The 14,725-nt window shown below is 39.6% G+C and overlaps 2 protein-coding genes across 3 annotated transcripts in view; both read right to left on the reverse strand.

The window, feature by feature from the left end:
- The window catches only part of LOC124280967, a 65,746-nt gene extending 65,321 nt beyond the window's left edge, over positions 1-425 (reverse strand). Inside the window, exon 1 of the mRNA XM_046716979.1 lies at positions 364-425. The gene's annotated coding sequence lies outside the window, so the exon portion shown is untranslated. The remainder of the gene's footprint in view (positions 1-363) is intronic.
- Positions 1-14,725, reverse strand: part of LOC124280968 (piRNA biogenesis protein EXD1-like) — a 50,614-nt gene that overhangs the window by 14,041 nt on the left and 21,848 nt on the right. The gene's annotated exons all lie outside the window — the stretch shown is intronic.

A 14,725-nucleotide genomic window follows, 5' to 3' on the forward strand; every position in this document is an offset into this window, starting at 1 on the left:
TTTCACGGCCCATTATCTGAGTCACGAAACACTATGGAATTACGCGACGGAGAACCCAATCTTTCGTTCAACACCATCCGATTACGCCCCAACCCCCGAGGCCAAGCCAAATCCAACCTTCAAACCCCGTACAGGGGGCGAGGCTTCCGGGACGCTATCCTTCGATGACCTCAAAATTTGGGATGACGTCTTCTCCGGCATGACTTCTTCTGTTGTTCATTGTATTACTATGTCTGTTTGCAAAAAAGTTTATTTTCATCACTTATGTTTTGTTGTTTTTTAGTTATCGAGCTTAAAATCGTTTCTTTTGGACGTTAGTATACTTCAACCTGGTGTCAAGGGAGAAAGTATATCAAAACTTACCTTAACTCAGGGCCAGTAAACGGACGTCTGTGATGAAGCTTTCACCACAGTGACTATACTCAGCGACTGAAATAATCATTAACTAAAAACTGAGAATAGTAAATACGTCATTTTTGTGGAATCGAAACAGAAAGCTAATTCTACGAAACTTAAGTGTGTTATCAGAAGCAAGCTAGACTAACGCTTAGGCTCTGAAAATGTGTTATTTTGGTAGCAACAAATCAGACTATTTAAACTGAAAAGCAGCCCCAGTGAAATGGGAGATTCAGAGCCCATGGCAACTCGGGAGCTGAATCAAATAGAGCTATTGCATTGCAGAAAGGACTTGGTGATAGGGGTTTCGGGACTGTGAGACAGACTAGTGATTAACAGCTGCAGCACAACACTAGCATTTCATTCTAAACAAACAAAACCAAGTGGGTGACCAATAAATACCAGCTCTAACGATCATGCATTGAGCGAAATGAGATAACGCCTTTTCCTATTACTTCGCGTTATCTTCACAGTGTTTGTTTAACATTAAATCAGGTCATTTAAGGGTGGCGGTTGTCCGAGGTATTCAGGGCAGCGTCTGCAAGGAATAACAGTCTCGAGGGTGGTTTGTTGTTGTTTTCTTTCTTTTTTTTTAAAATATAAAAATAACACATATGTTCATGAAGCATGCTCACTGTTACTAAATACCACCTCACTATCAGTAAATACCACCTCACTATCACTATACACCACCTAACTATCACTATACACCACCTCACTATCAGTATATACCACCTCATTATCAGTACATACTATCTTACTATCAGTATATACTACCTCACTATCACTATACATCAGCTAACTATAAGTATATACCACCTCATTATAAGTACATACTATCTTACTATCAGTATACACCACCTCATTATCACTATACATCAGCTCACTATCAGTATATACCACCTCACTATCAGTATATACTACCTCACTATCAGTATATACCACCTCACTATCAGTATATACTACCTCACTATCAGTATATACTACCTCACTATCAGTATACATCAGCTCACTATCAGTATACACTACCTCACTATCAGTATATACTACCTCACTATCAGTATATACTACCTCACTATCAGTATATACTACCTCACTATCAGTATATACCACGTTACTGTCCGTATATAACAACTCACTATCAGTATACACTACCTCACTATCAGTATATACCACCTCATTTTCAGTATATACAACCTCGCTATCAGTATATACCACTTCACTATTAGTATACACCACCTCACCATCAGTATATACTACCTCATATCAGTATTCTACCTCACTATCACTATATACTACCTCACCATCAGTATATACTACCCCACTATCACTATATACTACCTCATTATCAGTTTATACCACCTCACTATCAGAATACACCACCTCACCATCAGTAATATACTATCTCACTATCAGTATACACCACCTCACCATCAGTATATACTACCTAACTATCAGTATACACGACCTCACCATCAGTATACACCACCTCACTATCAGTATATACTACCTCACTATCACTATATACTACCTCACCATCAGTATATACTACCCCACTATCACTATATACTACCTCATTATCAGTTTATACCACCTCACTATCAGTATACACCACCTCACCATCAGTATATACTACCTCACTATCAGTATACACGACCTCACCATCAGTATATACTACCTCACTATCAGTATACACGGCCTCACCATCAGTATACACGACATCACCATCAGTATACACCACCTCACTATCAGTATATACTACCTCACTATCACTATATACTACCTCACCATCAGTATATACTACCCAACTATCACTATATACTACCTCATTATCAATTAATACCACCTCACTATCAGTATACACCTCACCATCAGTATATACTACCTCACTATCAGTATACACGACCTCACCATCAGCATATACTACCTCACTATCAGTATACACGACCTCACCATCAGTATATACTACCTCACTATCAGTATACACGACCTCACCATCAGTATATACTACCTCACTATCAGTATACACCACCTCACCATCAGTATACACGACCTCACCATCAGTATATACTACGAAACGTATGTTTGTTATCAGAAGTGCACGCGAGTAAGCTAGACTAAAGTAAGTATCTGAAAATATGTTATTTTGGTGGCAACAAATCGCACCATTTAAACTGAAAAGCAGACATAGTAAAATGGGATATTCAGAGCCCGTGGAAAATCGAGAGTTGAATCATTTTGGGGAAAAGCATTGCAGAAAGGGCTTGATGACAGGGGTTTGGGGACTGTGAGACAGACTAGTGTGTAACGCGTGCAGGACACAGGTATGTCACACTTCAGGGAGCAGGCTTGCATTCCTTTCGAAGTATTTAACAAAACCAAGTGGGTGCACAAAAGATACGAGCTGTCTCGATCATGCATTGGACGAAAAGACTCGCAGCGTTCGAAATACCTGCCTGCCCGTCCACCCGGACCTGGCTATTTTCAACACAGACTGCCATATTTTCAAATTCACCTGCCCGACGGTCGGGTTAAAATTTAGACAAATATATATGAAGATATTTTGTCGTCAGGTAAGTTTTGGTCAGGCCTGGCAAGTTTTACATCTAACCAGCCCTGTGGTCTGGCTGAAATATTTGGGACTTTCATACCTTGACATGAATTAACGCCTTTTCTATTACGTCGTATTATCTTCACAATACTTGTTTAACAATAAATCATGTAATTTGAAAGGCAAGTTTACACGAAAATTAGCCTTTTTGTCTTGCACTTTTTCTGCAAAAATGTGTTTGTCAAGCAGTCTCATAGTCAAAGCAGTACATATATCATAAGTAACTAATTTACTTTTTTGCGTTATATCGATTCATATTTTGCACATTTACCGAGAGTTCTATGGCCACAATAAACGCACCATGGCTTATGTCCCTTGCAAATGACGTTATTGGTGCCCAAGTTATAAACAAATGACGTCATTATACTCTGTTAAACCCATTTCACGCGGTGAAGGTATAGGTGTGGTTCTTGTGTGCGCAGGCTACTGTTTTAAACCGTCTTGTTACCTGGCCGCCAGCTGGATTTGTGTACCGGTCAGTTCCACACTGTGATGACATTGCGTTTGGGAAAAAAGGTATACATTGTACGAAAAGTGGTACCACGTGACCAAATTGTATAACATTCAACCTGAGTCGGTCGCTCTTTAACAGTATGTTCTTTCAGCAAAAGCAAAACTGGAACGTATATGCACTATGTACATCTAGCTAGCCATCGGTGAAGTTGCTACTTAATTTCTTCATAAATTGTACAATTTGTCCCTCCTCTTTGAACAACCCTCTCTTTGATGTCGAAACCATATCCAAATAAATCACGAAGATAAATGCACTTCGTAGTTTTGAATCTGTTTGAAATATTCGCTTTTCTATGATATCATCCGCTCATTGTAGGGAGGGCAAATTTACTGGAAATTACATACATCATAAATCTCGCCAGTTTTGACATACTACTAAATCACCATTCACGGCGTTTTGCGTATTACCGAATAAGCGGCTATTACCAAACATTATTCCATTTCCGCATGTTTTTCTTTAACTTGTTGGTCGTGACAGCTTTACAAATACTATCGATCAAGGGACTCTCGTTCCTGTTACTCAACTTTTCAAATTTTGCAAATTTCAGTAATAGGACTGAGGAAAGTGTTTATCAACCTTCTGTATACACGACTGAAAACAAACGATAATGCTTCGAAGCAATGATCATGACACTTCGGTCACAACTAAATGTTTATGGCACACCGTTTGCTCGGAATAGCCCGACATGGCTGTTACGAATGGCCTGACAAGGATGTTCAGACGAGTCGACAAGAGTTCAAAACAATTATGAAAATGTGATGAAGTGAAATATCCATTTAATCCAAAAAGATTGAGGGACAAGACTTGCTTGCCTTTGTATGTGTACATGATTCTCACTGAACGGTTCTTTGTTAGCATTACTTATTGCTTCAGATAATAAAACACAGCAGGAAGTAGGGGGGCATGGTGTTAGCAGCTCGGTAATACCCGACACCGCTCTATGTCTTAATTTAAATGTCGAATTTTACTAGGAGTATTGAGATCACCGGTATTTTTGTTGTTGTTGTTGTTGTTTGATCGAATCACCAATTATGAAACATCGTGGATGAACCGAGAATCGCTGAGAATGTATTTGAAAACAAGAACTTTCAGCTACCTTGCACAGTGTTTATAAAAACACGTCACACGTATGTCGGTTATGTTTCGCCCATTACATAAACAACTACAGTTCAGTATCAGCTTCCTCATACACTTCACAATAGAATGACAAATGGTCCTTCTCACCAATACCACGTGTCTCGGTGAAATCCAGCGAAATATACCAGAAGTGAAAACGAATGCCGCGCTGGCAAAGGACCACATGTTTGACATGTAAACAAAGCCAAGATCAGATATTACACTGTGTATCAGTTTCTTATACCGTGAGAGATTCGTTCGTCTACTCGTTGCATACACTTGTCATAAGTTTTAGTTCATGCATGGGACGTGAGGTGAGGTGAAATTGGGTTTTACGACGTGCTTGAGAATATTTCGCTCATATGACGACGTGCATGCGTGTGTATGTGTATGTGCGGCTGCTTGTACTAGCCCCAGACTTAAGCTGGTACCATATTTTAACGTCTTTTGGTTTGACGCGGTCGGGGATCGAAGATTATCGTGGCGGACGCTCTAACCACCACACCACGGAGGCGGTCCCCATGCATGGAATATTATCGTAGCAAAAATAGGTGAAATCAAAATAGGGTATTCCAATGATTTCCTAGATTCAACACAATATATTATAGTTTCCGTAAGCGTGACGCCATGACTGACGCAAATTCACGCACAACGTTGACGACACTTCTCCTCATTTCTGACTATTTCCATTAGTCACAATGAAAACGAAAAGAAAATAACAACCAGCAGATTGTCAGAATGTTTCGCACTACTTTACATATCACATTTATGCATATACGTTGCTTGAAACAACTAATTTTTCTTTCAAATATCCGGTGTACTCGTGTCGGTGAACACGCTTTTTGTGAAAGTCGCTTCCCGATAGTGATGTCAGGTGTGTACATCAACATTGTTATACAAATTTGGTATTTTCATTGAGCTGAGGTTATGAATGAAAATACACATGATCAATCTCTATCCTAATGTTTCTTTCATTATTTTACACGCTTTTTTCACGTGATTACTTTCAGTATTAATATCTTTTGCTTTGGGACAAGACAGGAAACCAGTCCAAATGAAATGGCACCAATTACGTCATAATCAAAGGGGGTAACTCTGGCCTGTTTAGCTCCATTCGTCACCACTCGCCCCTTTCCTGTAACCGCTATTCGGCTTGACCCGGAATAACACGAGTGGGTCACGAATGGTTAAGCCTCAACAAACAACAAAGGCCTCATAACGGCATAACATTTCAGCACTTATATTGAGGGTTATATCTTCATTGTAAGAAAATGAGTGTATATTTTCAAGTTTTGATATTAATTCAGTATTCCATTTTGTTTCACATAAGGGAAAATATGATTTTTCGTGTACACTTCCCCTTCAAGGGTGGGGTTGTCAGATGCATACAGGACCCTCGCCAACAAAGTATGACGGTGTCTTTCTTTTTTAAAATGAAACTTATGTTCTTTGAAGCATCCAGAAAACACCCGATCTAGTTGCTAACAAATTGTGCTAGTTCCGGTAATACTTCCTGGATCGGGTGCATGAACAATATTTACAAGGACACAGAGAAGGTAATAAAAACTTGAGAAAAAGTGGAGGGCATTATTGCCAGATTATTAGAGTATAAATAACTCAGAGACACCACCAGCTTTAACTACGTGACAGATAACAAACCAAGGGTATGTTTGCGTTGGTTTATAATGTATATTCCGTACAATAAATATGTAAGTAGGGTTCAATACAACATTACTTCACTGTCAATATATACCACCTCACTATCAGTATAAACTACCTCACTATCAGTATATACTACCTCACTATCAGTATATATACCACGTCGGTTTATTATCGGGTCAATATCTTGGGTTATTCTTTTTGTGAACCACCTCCTCAAGGGTTGGTTATCGGATAACCAACCTTGTCCAGAGGTTGGTTATCATATAACCCCTAGGCTGGTTATCATAACCCCCTAGGGCGGTTATTCGATCAACTCTCGGTGCGATACTGGGAACAAGGCTCGGTTTTCGCCTCACCTTCTTCCCGGTATCGCACCTCGAGAAGAACTTTCCTTCGCATATCGGGTTTGACAACCCTATGCCTCTACCTCAATGTTTTGTTGGAAACATATTGAATACAAAAATACAGAACCATTAAAATATTTTATTTATTTTTATAATATCTGCACACTGCAATTAATAAATTGGAAGCGGCGGGACCTCCTTCCACCTTTCGATTCTCCACAGGGTCACTTGAATAATCTGAAAAATGAAATAGTTATTTAAACAGGATGCTCATGGTATTTTGTAATGAATAATTTGATTTACCCCAATGATTAATTTTATGATACATTCTGTTAATGTGAAAATGACGTCTACCAACAAATTACATGCATCAGTATCAAGCAAGTTTCTCGAATACCAATAGACTTGAGTTTAGTACAAACAGATAACTAATGGAATGGGAAGGCGGTAGGGCACTCTGGCCTATAAACAGTGCAATTTCCCCTGACCAATAATGTTTAATTTCATTAGAAGAGTTAGTATTGAGAATGTTTATTCCCTAAAATTATGTTTCCACTGAGAGAAAGAAACATACTTCTGGAGTTGAAGCATTGTGTTCCGCTTTGCATCGAACTTCCTCTGTTTTTGGCTTGTTACTTGTGAGAATGCTGCTGACCATCTTCATGTGGTCTTCATTTACATTCCTTTACGTCCGCACACCTGCAACAGTTGTATAATAACCAATGGTACTCTCAACAATCAGATAACTTCCCAAATTCATGCTGTCGTGCTGGCAACTCAATTTCCCAACCCAATTTAAGCCCAATTCAAGGGTACCCTAGGGACCATTCAAAATTTATGGCTAGTGGGGGTGATGATGAGTTTTATGGATAAGCAAGTACAATGTGAATAATCCCCTACCCAACCACCCTAAAATTTTGGACAAAGTAAGTAAACCCCTGCATATTATGTACGAAATCATTGACCCCCCCTCCTCTTCCTATAATTTCTCAGCATTTTAAAAATATTTTCACAAACTTGCAGACCCCCAGTACATGTGAAGAAAATTGATGACACCCACTACCCACCCACCTCACCTTCCAAGTGAGTTAGTGAGTTTAGTTATAAGCCGAATTCAGCAATATTCCAGCTATATGGCGGCGGTCTGTAAATAATCGAGTCTGGACCAGACAATCCAGTGATCAACAGCATGAGCATCGATCTACGCAATTGGGAACCGATGACATGTGTAAACCAAGTCAGGGAGCCTGGAAAGAGTTCCGCCTGTACCCCCCACCCCCATGAAAAACCAAAATGACAAACTAACATGCATACCTCACCCTAAATATACATTCAATAAACTAGAACAGATATAAAAAAAAATCAATGAACTTATTTCAGTTTTGGAATAATACACCGGAGAAGGATTCCTAATGGAGCAAATATACTAGGTAAAAAGAGGGGGGTACGGGCTGAACTCTTAACCAGACGTTCACGGGTCGCACCTTCCTAGAACAAAATGGAAGAACAACACCACGCTTCAACTGAGTACAAGTACACATATAGACAATGTTATGTAGGGTACGATACTTACCACATGACCAGTTTGCTTCAAAATCCACGCCGGCCTGGAACAGAGTCGTAGCAGCTCTCTGAGAAGCCAAAAGCACCTCCATGTCGGAATTCATTTGCTGTGATGGCTTGTATAACACTGTCAGCTTAAATCACGTGGTTTTCCATTGCACGTGATTGTTAATTGCTCGACTTGCACGAGATTCTGGTGCAGCAACGTATATCGCACACTTTACCTGACATACAATGCAAGATCTTTGAAAATCATTGTCAATTTCAAGTGTAGAATGGCGTTTGTTGCTTGTTTGTATTTTAACACTCCTGAAAGAAAATTAACAAAACTGCTCTGTTAAATTGTTATTTTTCAATATATCACTGATGTCTATGTAGGAGACTGCGAATGCCTTTTCATATTTGTTCGTTATTAACATAGTCTTTACTTAGTTTTGTACATTTTCGTTACAAATCTCGCCAACAGTGTATTTTCCATACATTGCATTCTGTGTAGGAGACAGCCATTATTTTCGTTATTGCATATTATCTGACTCATCTTCGTTGCAATACTGGGAACAAAGCTCGGCTTCGCCTCCTCACCTTCTTCCCGGTATTGCACCTCGAGAAGAACTTTTCCTCAGCATATCGGGTTTGTAAACCCTATGCCTCTACATCAATGTTTTACTGGAAACATCTTCGGTAAAAAAATACAGAACCATTCAAAACATTTATCTCATTGTAGCTTCTAAACATTGCATTTAATTATAATTCAACTAAAATAAGTATGTTTTTGACCTTGTGGTATATGCCAAATAACAACCTTAAGCTCGTGATTCCTTGCGATAATCACCTCTCGGTTCCCTCGAGGTGGTTATCACAGCGAACCACTCGCTTGGCGGTTATTATTTCACCCATACCACCTCACTATCAGTATATACTACCTCACTATCAGTAGTACAAAACAAAAGTAGTCCAACCCACAACAGTAGCTCAACCCACAACAGTAGTCCAACCAACAAAAGTAGTCCCACACGCAAAAGTAGTCCAACACACAAAAGTAGTCCACACACAAAGGTAGTCCAAAGTACAAAAGTAGTCCAACCCACAAAGGTAGTCCAACCCACAAAAGTAGTCCACACACAACAGTAGTCCAACCTACAAAAGTAGTCCAACCCACAAAACTAGTCCACACAGAAAAGTAGTCCACACACAAAGGTAGTCCAACACACAACAGTAGTCCAACCCACAAAACTAGTCCAACGCACAACAGTAGGCCAACACACAACAGTAGTCCAACACACAAAAGTAGTCCCACACGGAAAAGTAGTCCACACACAAAAGTAGTCCCACACGCAAACGTTGTCCAACTTACAAAAGTAGTCAAACCCACAACAGTAGTCCAAAACACAAAAGTAGTACCACACGCAAAAATAGTCCCACAGGCAAACGTTGTCCAACCAACAAAAGTAGTCCACACACAAAGGCAGTCCAACCAACAAAAGTAGTCCAAAACACAAAGGTAATCCAACCCACAAAAGTAGTCCAACACACAAAAGTAGTCCCACACACAAAAGTAGTCCACACACAAAAGTAGTCCCACACGCAAAGGTAGTCCAACACACAAAAGTAGTCCCACACGCAAAGGTAGCCCAACACACAAAAGTAGTCCCACACGCAAACGTTGTCCAACCCACAAAAGTAGTCCACACAAAGGCAGTCCAACCCACAAAAGTCGTCCCAGCGTTGTTGAGTGAGTGACTCAACATGGATTTACGCAAAAAATACCATACAGGGTATTGATTAGATACATGTTCCGGTCATGTTCAGATATAACCACAAAGGAAAGACCAGCACGAACAAAAACAGGCGTTCACTACACGCTCTCGCTTTATGAGATATACGACGACAGATGGTTGTTGTCACAACATGTAATCAGTGAGTGTCCAATAGCAAAACCAGTCAGTAGTTTACAAACTATATAAATAAAGGCCAGGGTTTCTTTTTATCCACTATTATGTATCATTTAGCATGTGATAAGTTGTAGAAACGCTACACTTCAAAGAGTAAATATACACAAGAACTTCCATTTGTTTTCCGTTGTCAGATCACATAATGCCAATGTCATCGCTGGGCGTGGGACGTGAAGTGACTGAAAAGCAAATCAGCGCGGAATACATTCTGTGTTTCAAAGACAGCTATTTAACATAAAGGACTAGTGTAAATTTTGCAGTAATCACTTTTTAATAACAATCGGAATGGGTCGACCAATATGAATAATATCTCAAATCTATTATATGCCTATGAATATGAAAGTCAAGTACATGCAATGCCTTGCAAATGGTATTTTTGATAAACATAACTTGACAAACGTTCAGCCATTATAGGAAGCCCATTTTAGGTGTCCCCCGCCGTGATATTGCCGGTATATTGCTAAAAGCGGGTAAAACAAAACTCACCCACTCACTCCATTATAACCGATACTGTCCATGTATTTCATGCAGCCCCGACTATTTTGCTGTCGCCCATGTCCGTGTATGAACCATACAGAGACACATACAAATTGCATGTTACAATAATGTCAGTAAAAGCTCATATCACCTAACTGCGTTTTCATGCAAGATTAAGGAGTTACAATGCCTTTAAGGAGATATGCAAACAAACGATAAGAAGGAATCTCGTAGCATGCTGTTTACTCTGTAATCAACGAGTGAGTGAGTATGGTTTGCGCCACTTTTAGCAATATTCCAGCAATATCGCGGGGCCGGGGTGGCCTCACACATTATGCAAATGTGGGAAACTGAACCCGGATCCACGAGCGAACGCTTTAACCACTAGGCAAGCAAACAGACCCGCCATGATCAACGAGGACACGTGACCAGGACAACCACATTCCTATGGTTGTTTTCATATATGGACAGCAGATAATGTCATACATGCTTTCATTCAGAAAGTGAAATATTTGTATATATAAAAATATATTTTCTAGCATTGCCATCGAAAAACATAACTAAGTTTTAATTCTTCCTTTTTAAAACTGTTTCTGAAGAGAGAATACAATACAACCATTCTGAATAACACATACTGTATTAGATTCAGAATTAAGATTCACAAATCGTAATTGAGACGGGAAGCTATATGAGGACTTTAGGAGAACGCATAACTTGTCAGTTGACACGAATTATTATCAGTGAAGATCTTACCGGACCCCCAGCAGCGCTAGCTCGAAGGGCCCGCCAACTTGTCTTGGATAAGAAAGCTGAGGCATCATGGGTGACCAGTGGGGTCATGCATCCTCATAAAGATGCTGGACCGGCCGGCGAGAAAGGTGGCCAACAGCACTTCGATGAAGTGTGTGAGTCTACTAAACTCAAGGTGGTGATTAGTCTGAGTCAAAACAAATGAACACTATTACAGTCATGAGATAACTTGTATGAGATATCCATAATGCCCTTGCACGATCTCATGAACAGTCACTGTCGATAGTCATCATGACTCCATGCTTTACATAAAAGTGTGTTGTTTACAGTAACATTGCGCTTTTGCAGAGCTTCACATGTAATTTAAATGAACAATTTATATGATTTAGTTAAATATGATAATATGCGCGCATGAAGTTGTCAACGCTTCCTTCACGTCTTCAGTCAGTGACACTCACCGCTAGATGTTAACGGTGAACGCGCTGCGAATGTTGTGAAGCACGTGCACGTGAGTGTGTGGGATGCACGAGCAGTGTGTCCGTGCTCTACATGCTATGTAACGGGTCTGTCTACTACAGACAGGCAACACGTACGAAACTGTTAGCATCCTCCGATGATAACGAGTCCCAGTGTACCAACTTTATTTGTATGCATACTATGATTTTGCTTGCTTGGTTCCTCATTTCAATAAAGTGCACATACGAATACACATTTGTTTGCATCTCTAACCAGGTGCAATCTTGAATACGAGTGGACGTTGCTTAGCATAGCATTGAATACATGCATAATACATTGTGTAGTATATGTGCAACATATACAGTATTGAAGTATACATATTACAGTCAGGCCTGGACAGAAGGGGAAATAAGCTCGTTCTGTGACTGTGAGACAGACTGGGACAAGATATAGAACACCAAAAATTTGGACAACAAACCATTGTTTGGGTCTTTTAATTGTAAATATAATTCAAATAGATTGAACTAGATTTCGATATCCTTCGAATGTACATTTGGTTGAAACTGGAAAATATACATTCATCCCGAGACAAGAACGAATGTTTACATATAATTCAAAAGTATAACAGCACGAGTATTCATTTTGTCTTTTGTCTTCTACCCGTCCCTACTAGACTAACAACTAGTCTCTGAAATGAACATATTTTACAGAAATGTTCAAAGTAAAAAAGAAAAATATTATAAAAAGGAGCCCTGAGACATTCTCCTGAAGCTGTGGAAATCTACACTTGCCACATTTTCTAGACTTGCGTGGGCTTGGATATATTTGCTTCAGGGTCTGTGTGACAGACTACGTCCCTACATACGCTCAATCACATGTGTCTCCAGGTTACGGAGAATCATTGGTGCAGGGCCAATATTGCAGTTGTCGTGCGTTTGCATGTGTTGTTGACGCGGCATGGGCGCCTTGTAACATCACTATTTGATTATGATTCACAAACACATGCTCATGATATGGTCGGAATCATGCCACGGATTAGCAGATATTTATCAGGAAAACAGGTTTTTATGTAGATGGCGTGACACTTGCTTTTACAAAGGCCAATAGATTCGATCACAATACTTTTCGTTTTACAACTTCTTTTCTCTTAGCATGCTGACCTCAAAACTGATTTATATTCTAATCGCTGATTAAAGAGTAAGACAATAAATAGTATGTCAAATTATCGTTACCATGACAACCCTGTGATATTTTACCTTATGTAAGAGAGTAATAAATACGATGCTGGGTGTGGCAGTAATACTTCAGTTGATAGTGTCTGTCGTAAATTTTAATAAGTTGCTTCAACGCTACCACTAATCACTGGGTATCTATACAATAATATATGTGATGGAGAAGCACTTGCGTCGCAAATACATCGCGCACTACCCCTTTTCTTTCTCTTTTGACAAGTTCGAAGAATCCTGGTCAAAGTTGAAAAGTCTGAAGACTATTCCCAACTATTCTGTAACATACACATTGTACCTAAAATGGGTAGAGCTTCTTTTCGGGGGAATATCAGAAGGACAGCGATACATTTATCTCCAATGTTGTAGAAGGCACTCCACTTACTTAGGAAAACAATAACTTAATGAGATATTGCATTTATGTCGGAATCAATAATTTCGGCCCCAATCAGATGTGAACTTGAACATGCGAGGTCTGCGTCTAAGTCAGACCAGAGACCATATAATCTATTATATGGTCTCTGGTCAGACTTAAGGTCTGCGAGTTGTTTAGCAGCACTGGGGCGTAATAGTGGTATACTCAGAGAACGCACCCGCCTGTGCTATCGGGTCATAATTACTACACAAAGAAAACTATTTTTCATTTCATGTCTCACAGAATACTAGTATATATTTTGATGTGGATAACTTAAAGCTGATGTATGGCGTTATTACAGCAAAGACTGAGCGGAAGGAGAAATAACATGGTTCAGGCACTGTGAGACTATTAAGAAAGGTCACATGCAGTGCAATCATATTCCAATTATGTACCGCCGAACAATATTTTACAGTAGTGAGCTGAAAGACTTAAGAAATTACGAGGCGTAAGCGATACTGGTAGCAAGAGCGATTGCATCTTAATAAGGCGTGTTAGCTTGCGTAATACTGCTTTCTTTGTCAGGCTCTTTTGGTGATAAGAATAATGAGGTCACGAGAACGTTGATTTCAAACGTACTAAAATGTGTGAAAATAAAATTCCATGAACCAAGTAATTCGCATGATGGAAACATATCATCATCTTGCTTGAGCACAGGTAACATGACGATGTATGAACCGTTCATTTACATACCTCGCATATCCGATATGACACATACATATCTATGGTGTGTAAACATTTGCAAATTTCTAAATTTACATGCGTTTCCCCACCAAAGTACATTTACATGTTTTCAACCCGAGTAAACCTAGAACGAAATCGGAAATTTCAGCACCCATTGAAATTCAAAGGAATGCACAGGAAATACTGTATGATCATGTATTTACTGGGGTATCTGTTTTGCAATTCACGTTAAACGTGGAAATACCTGACAATCAGGCCAGGGCATACATGAACGAGGTGCTTGTGCATACGGAAATGTACGACGAGCATATGTTTCAAAGGTATAGATTTGTATGAAACATATGCCCGAAGTTGGGAAATCTCTGGAAACATACGTAAATCTGGTCATAGCATGTATTTCCTACTTTATTTACGTACATTTCAATGGTGTACTATCCGGCTTTTGGTCCTATGCATGTCAGTGAACCTCAATCCCAATCCCCAATCCCCCCACCCCAACAACACGCATGGGATTGCTGAAGCCCGTTCATAACATTTAGAGTAACAAAAACAATCACAC

Source organism: Haliotis rubra, unplaced genomic scaffold, assembly GCF_003918875.1.
Source record: "Haliotis rubra isolate DU_JTF1 unplaced genomic scaffold, ASM391887v1 Scf277, whole genome shotgun sequence".
Lineage (NCBI taxonomy): Eukaryota > Metazoa > Mollusca > Gastropoda > Lepetellida > Haliotidae > Haliotis > Haliotis rubra.